The sequence below is a fragment of the Mustela lutreola genome, chromosome 10 (assembly GCF_030435805.1).
Source record: "Mustela lutreola isolate mMusLut2 chromosome 10, mMusLut2.pri, whole genome shotgun sequence".
NCBI classification, from domain to species: Eukaryota; Metazoa; Chordata; class Mammalia; order Carnivora; family Mustelidae; genus Mustela; species Mustela lutreola.
Window position 1 is genome coordinate 70,785,401 of NC_081299.1, and position 6,883 is coordinate 70,792,283.

General features: G+C 42.1%; 1 pseudogene; it reads left to right on the forward strand.

Annotated features, from left to right (window-relative positions):
- The first annotated feature begins 1,051 nt into the window (after positions 1-1,051).
- On the forward strand, positions 1,052-6,304 carry LOC131810525 (large ribosomal subunit protein uL6-like; annotated as a pseudogene).
- The last annotated feature ends 579 nt before the right edge of the window (positions 6,305-6,883 follow it).

A 6,883-nucleotide genomic window follows, 5' to 3' on the forward strand; every position in this document is an offset into this window, starting at 1 on the left:
CCAAAATCACTGAGCTAAGAGTGTCAGCCTCAGAGCCACGGTGGCCATCCTCCACTTGGTATAACTCTGACAGTCAAAATGTGACATCAGTGTGGGCCCTGGACACACTGGCATATGGAGACCTGATCTACTTTACCACCGGCAATTACCAAGGCCAAGGAGAGTATTGTGCTGCTGTAGTCCCAATGTGGGAAAAGAATTCCAAATTCTGTTAACAGAAGATTAGGATTGAAGCAGAGATTTCAGGCAAAGGGAAGAGCCATGAGCTGAGATCTAGAAAGCAGATTCTAGAAGCTTCTGAGGGACATCTTGCCTTCTGGGAAGAAGGGGTATCTATCAACTGTATGGACTGTAATAAGAGTGGCTGACAGAGAGTGCTACATGCATTCAAGCCAAGCATGTCAGGAATGAGTATGACAGCACAGAAATCATTGGAATGGAAGCCACGTTGCAGTGTGTTAAGAATAGGCTTTTGAAAAGCTCAGATGAGATGGGAAAGTAGGTCAGGGTGCTAGAAAGAAATGTCATAATAAAGGAAGATTTTTATTTTGTTGTTATGTGCTTGGTTCTATTTTTAGGGTTAAGAGGACTTAGAAATATATACAATCTGAGGAAGGGAGAGGCTTAAAACATAGGAAAGAAAATGAAAAAGGACCAAAGATGGAGCTGAAGTGAAGAGATGGGACCATCGACACTAGGCACAGGTAAGCTTAGTCAAGAAATATCTCTTGAGAACTTATTATGCGCCAGTCACTCTCCAAAGTGCCGGGAACGAACAATGCAGACACAGATGCCGTCCTTCCCTGCTGACACTTACAGTCTAGAAGAGCGTACTTCCTTTTGGTCCCCTTTAGTTGTGAGGGACAGAAGCCAACTAGCTTAAGGGGAAAAGAGAGTTAACTCATGAAACAAACAAACAAAAACAAAAACAAAAACAAAAAAAAAACAGGCATGACTGCTTCTAAAGAGTGATTGAAATATTACAGGATTCTCTCTGCCTCCCACTTGGTTTCATTTTTCTCAAGAAGCCTGTACCCCTGTGGTAGCAGAGATGGTGCCCACCATCTCCATCATGACATGGTCTATCACGCCTAGAGTCTCGGTAAAATTAATAGACCACATCTCAGGGGCTCTGCCAAGCGCCTGTGGATTGACTCTGAAGAGACAAGGCACCAGAGTGAACGATGTTGACGATGCAGAGATTCGAGGATGGGAAAGTGGATGCCTAGAAAACGGTTTTTCTCAGAAAATTGGAAGCCAGTCCATATGCAGAGAAGGTGGGGCAGAGGTAAGTTAGGGGGTATGTGGAAAAGGGTGAGGGCTTGGAAGAGTAGCTGAGGAAAACAGGAAAAGGGGAAGACCCTTGCCAAAAGGATGATTAAGGGTTAACCGAGTTTGAAAACCATGAACTTGTCATGGCCCTAAGCTGCCCAGCTCTATAATTGTCTCTGCAGGCGCAGCCCTGAATAATGACAGCTGTGGCCCTTTGTGTAGAAAGGCACAGTGAGAAGCCCAATCTTCCTACCATTCTGGGAGAACTTGGCTATCGCGCAGACCCCCAGGAGTCCAGGAGCGGTATTTGTACAAGGGTTCCCAAAGCTCTCAGGAAACAAGGACAGAGGGTGGCCTTGTAGGACACTGACTTTAGGCAATGCAACCCCCCATCTCAGGAAACCATCCACTAAGAACAGGACACTCATTTGATGGCACAGGATGCCCAGACGGTTGATCTCCTAGACCACATCTCCTTGAACAGGAAAAATGTGCATGTTGCACTTCTGGCTGCTACCCGGCAAATGCTTCATGGCCTTGGCCCTGATACATTTTTCCCTCCAAGTTGCTAAGGAATTAATTTTTCTTATGCTACCCCCAAACACCAGGCACTTTAAGTTTGATGTCTCCTTTAGCCCTGTCATCATATTGTTAAAATGGGTATGACTACCCTCGTGTTATAGAAGAGGGTGTTAACACTCAAGATGCTGCTCAACTTGCCCAAAGTGACACAGCTAGCAAGGAGAGGCCCTGGGGTATGGAAAGGCCATTCTTTCGTCTCTTACTTGTGCTCCTATTTTCCATCATTGGGTTTCCTAGAACACGATTTGTTACACTGGGAGCCTCGAATTTCTGGAGATCCTCAAATGTATTCTCAAGGTCTGTGAGAAGGCTTTCTGCCTTTAGAGAGTCTTTCCTTTGCTTGGGTTTCAGAGACATTGGCCTACAGAATGGTGCTCACTTGCAGGGAGCTGCCTCCTCGCCCTGAGCAGGTGTGGACGGGAACTTTGGGAGCAAGTACTGAGCTTGTCATTGTGTGGGTTGCGAAGGGCGTAGGCCCCCCTGGCTTACCATAGCCGTGCCTTTGCCAGGAATGTGTCAGACGGGGTATGGCAGTGGCTTCTAAGGAAGCCAGGAGGAGACATGCAAGCTTCCAAGTGGAAAATACCAAGGACAATAATGATCACAGCAGAAAACAAAACAAAACAAAACTTCATTTGCCTTCAAAAGGCAAAGTCCAGGGGGCTTGGAGCTTTGCTTAGGACACTCGACACTGGAGGCAGCCCAGACCAAACACCATTGCCAGTGTCACCCCTCCCACATTTGTTCCCAGGACCAATGGAAAAAGTGAGATTCAAAGGTTAGGGCTACATAGACCATTACATTTTAAAAGTACATCTACTTTTTCAAAAAAAAAAAAAAAAAAAAAAAAAAAAAACTTTTACTCCTTCCTAAAGCTCCTCCAGTAAGGTATTATTAAGCCCATCTTATAGGGGAAGAAATAGAGCTCAGAATGGAAGGTCACAAGAAAGTAGCAGGGGCAGAATCAATTGCTGGACCTTCCAGAGCAGGTTCCTTCCACGGAGCCCACTCAAAGTATCTTTCCCAGCAGTACTAGAAGACATCAGCATGGAGGTCAACTGCCATCTCCTTGAGTTATCTAGTTAATATACTTTCAAGAAAAAAAGTATATATACATGTATATACATATATATGTTTCCAGATCAACATGCTATTTTCTCCTCCTGCAAATACCGAGTCAACAGATGTTTCACAATGGAATATTCTGGAAAATGAAATAGAGGTCTTTAATGCTCCACGTCTGGCTGATGGTAAGTTTTCTCTGCCTCCTCACCAGGCGAGGCCCTTCCTTAAATAAAGCCGAATGTGTAATTTGTTCTCATCGCTGTGGCGAGCGCAGGAAAGTCTTCAGAAAAAGAAGGAAACAAAACCAGATTTTGGAAACCACCGCATTTGGTCCTTCCTACCAGGTTTTGCTTTCTGGATGATCCCCAGTGGAGACATCCGTACCCATCGAGGGCCGAGAGCTGGCAGCACGGGGGGCCAGTGCCACTGGCTAATAGGGTTTGTTTGACCTCCACGGTCTCCTGCTGAGGTAATATGAGAAATTAACTGGCCTTGGGGAAGAGAAATACCTAACTCCAGATAGCCCACCCTGTCCCACCTAAAGGGAGGATGGGTGTGTGGAGGAAAAAACCTGAGAAATACTTGTGTAGTTCAAAGGCCAGAGACCTCCCCTTACTAAGAGATGGAGACTTAATCCTAGGGCTGTAAAACTCTCCCTCTCCACACCTGACACCACATTACTAAAGGCCCGTTTACAGCAGTTCATTTTACTTGGTGCATCATGTCCAGTTATCAAGAAAAAATTACAAGACATACTCAAAGCCAAAAAAATTTTTTTTTGAAGAGACAGAGCAAATCGCCAAACCAGACATGGCAGGGATGTTAGAATTATCAGACTGGGGCTTTAAAACAACTAGGACTGGTTCTAAGGAATAAGTAGACAGCATGAAAGAATGGAAGGACAATGTAAGCAGAGAGAAGGAAACCCTAAGAAAGAACCAAAAAGAAAAGCTAGAGATTAAACACACACACACACACACACACACACACACACACACACACACTATAAGAGAAATGAAGAACACCTCTGATGGGCTCTTTTTAGTAGACTGGGCACAGTGGAGGAAAGAATCCCTGAGCTTAAGGATGTATATCAGTAGAAATTTCCAAAACTGGAAAGTAAAGAATAAAGGTTGAAAAAAATAGGAAAGACTATCCAAGGACTATGGGACAACCGCAAAAGATGTAACATATGTGTAGTGAGAACGTCAAAAAGAAAAGAAATTGATAAAGGAACAGAAGAAATACTGAAACAACAATGAATCAGAATTTCCCAAGTTTATGTCAGTTACCAAACTATATCCAGGAAACTCAGAAACCCCAAGCAGGATGCATGCAACAAACAAAAATCACCCACATGTAGGTGTATCATTTTCAAATGACAGAAAATCAAAAGTGAAGAAGAAATCTTGAAAAAAGCCAGAAGGGGAGGGGGGACATCTTACCTATAGAGAAACAAAGATAAGAATTATATTCAACTTTTCCTCAGAAATCATCCTAGTTCATCCACATAGACCAAACATTCTAGAATTCTGAGCCCTACAAAATTAGCATTTAAATTTAAATTAGCATTTAAAACCAAAATAAAAAAAAAATTTCCTCAAACAAAAGTGGAAAGAATGTTTTACCAAAGATCTGTCTTACAAGAAGTGTTAAAAGAACTTCTTTAGAGAGGAGAATAATATAGATTAGAAATTCGGATCTACATAAAGAAAGGAAGAGCATCAGAGAAGAAACAGTGAAGATAAAATAAAAACTTCTAATCTTCTTATTCTTAATTGATCTTGCCAAATAACAATTTGTTCACTACCTGGGAATTAATCTAGACATATACCTTACACCTTCACAAAAATTAAAATGAATCACAGACCTAAATATAAAGCACAAAACTATAAAACTCCTGGAACACCACATTGGAGAGAACCTAGATGACCTTGGACATGGAAATGACTTTTAAATACAAACCAAAGGCACAATCCATGAAAGAAAAAATTGGTAAATATATTTCGTTAAAATTAAAAACTTCTGGGGACACCTGGGTGGCTCAGCTGGTAAGCATCAGACACTTGATTTCTGCTCAGGTCACGATGTCAGGGGTGTGAGATCGAGCATCACATCAAGCCCCATGTTGGGATCCATAATGGGCATAGAACCTGCTTACGATTCTCTCTCTCCCTTTCCCTTTGCCCCTCCTCCACCGACACTCTCTCCCCCACCTCAATAAAACAAAACAAAACAAAACAAAAAGAACTTCTGTTCTGTGAATATTCTCAAGAATATTCTCATCTCAAAGATGAGTTAATTCTGGAAGGAACGCTCAACTTATATCAAATAGAGTAAATGTGCTGTTCTTTTTGAGAAAGCATATCAAAAGTTGCTCCACATCATATGTCATCAGGAGAAGGCACATTAAAAGAAGGGTGACTAATATTACTTTTTTTAATCTTTATTTTTTTTTAAAGTAATCTCTATACCCAGCGTGGGGCTCAAAGTCACTACCCCAAGATCAAGAGTCACATGGTCCACTGACTGAGCTGGTCAGGCACCCCAAAACTTCTGCTGTGTAAGGCAATGATAAGAAAATGAGACAACAACACAGAGACTGGGAGCATACCTTGTAACAGACACATCTGACAGGGAGCATACCTTGTAACAGACACATCTGATAAAGCACTATTACCCAAAATATACAAAGATCGCTTAAAAACTGACAATATGAAAATGAACAACCTAGTTAAAATGGGCCAACCGCTTAACAGACACCTCATCAAAGAAGACCTAGAGATGACAAGCATATGAGCTCTTTGCCACATCTGCAGTGGGCAGCAATCAGAAGACTGACATTCCAGAAAATGTCGACATTACTTGAAGGGCTGCACAGCTATTGTGAAGAGCCTCAGAAGAGCCCTGCAGAAGGACTTCAAGCACATCAGTATAAAAGTCCGTCTTCTTGGAAAGAAAAAGAAGAGGCTCTGGGTTAACAAACAGTGGGGAAATAGAAAGGAAATGGCTACTGTTCACACTTTCCGTAGTCACATACAGAACATGATCAAGGGTGTTACACTGGGTTTTCGTTGCAAGATGAGGTCTTTGTATGCTCACTTCCCCCATCAATGTCATTAGTCAGGGGAGTAGGTCTTTGACTGAAGTCCAAAATTTCTTGGGTGACAAATACATCTGCAGTGTTTGGATGAGGCCACACATCGCTTGGGTTCAGTGTCTCGTGCCCAGAAAGATGAGTTAATTCTGGAAGGAACGCTCAACTTATATCAAATTCCGCTGCTTTGATTCAGCAAGCCACAACAGTTGAAAACAAGGCTATCAGAAAATTTGAGGATGGATCCATGTCTCTGAAAAAGGAATAGCTCCTCAGGCTGATGAATAACTTCTAAGTTGTTCAGGAACAAAAATAAAATGATAGATGATTCTTGGGACCTAGCTGTGATATTTTAAAGATAGAGTAAATGTGCTGTTCTTTTTGAGAAAGCATATCAAAAGTTGCTCCACATCATATGTCATCAGGAGAAGGCACATTAAAAGCCTGATGAGATACTACACACTACGTATCTAGAATGGCCAAAATCCACAACACTGACAACACTAAATGTTGGTGGGGTGGGGAGCAATGGGACCTCTCAGACATTGGTTGAGAAAATGCAAAACACATAGTCACTTTGAAACACGGTTTGGCAGTTTCTTACAAAACTCAACATACTCTTACTGCATGATCCAGCAAACCATGCTCCTTGACATTAGCCCAAAAGAATTGAAAACTTACGTCCACACAAAAACCTGCACAAGAATATTTATGACAGCTGTTCTCAGAATTGTAAGAGCTTAGAAGCAACCAGGATGTCCTTCAGTAAGGGAACAGATAAATAAACTGAGGTCCATTCAGATAGTGGAGTATTATCCAGTGCTAAGAGAAAACGAGTTATCAATCCATAAAAGGACACAGAGAAAG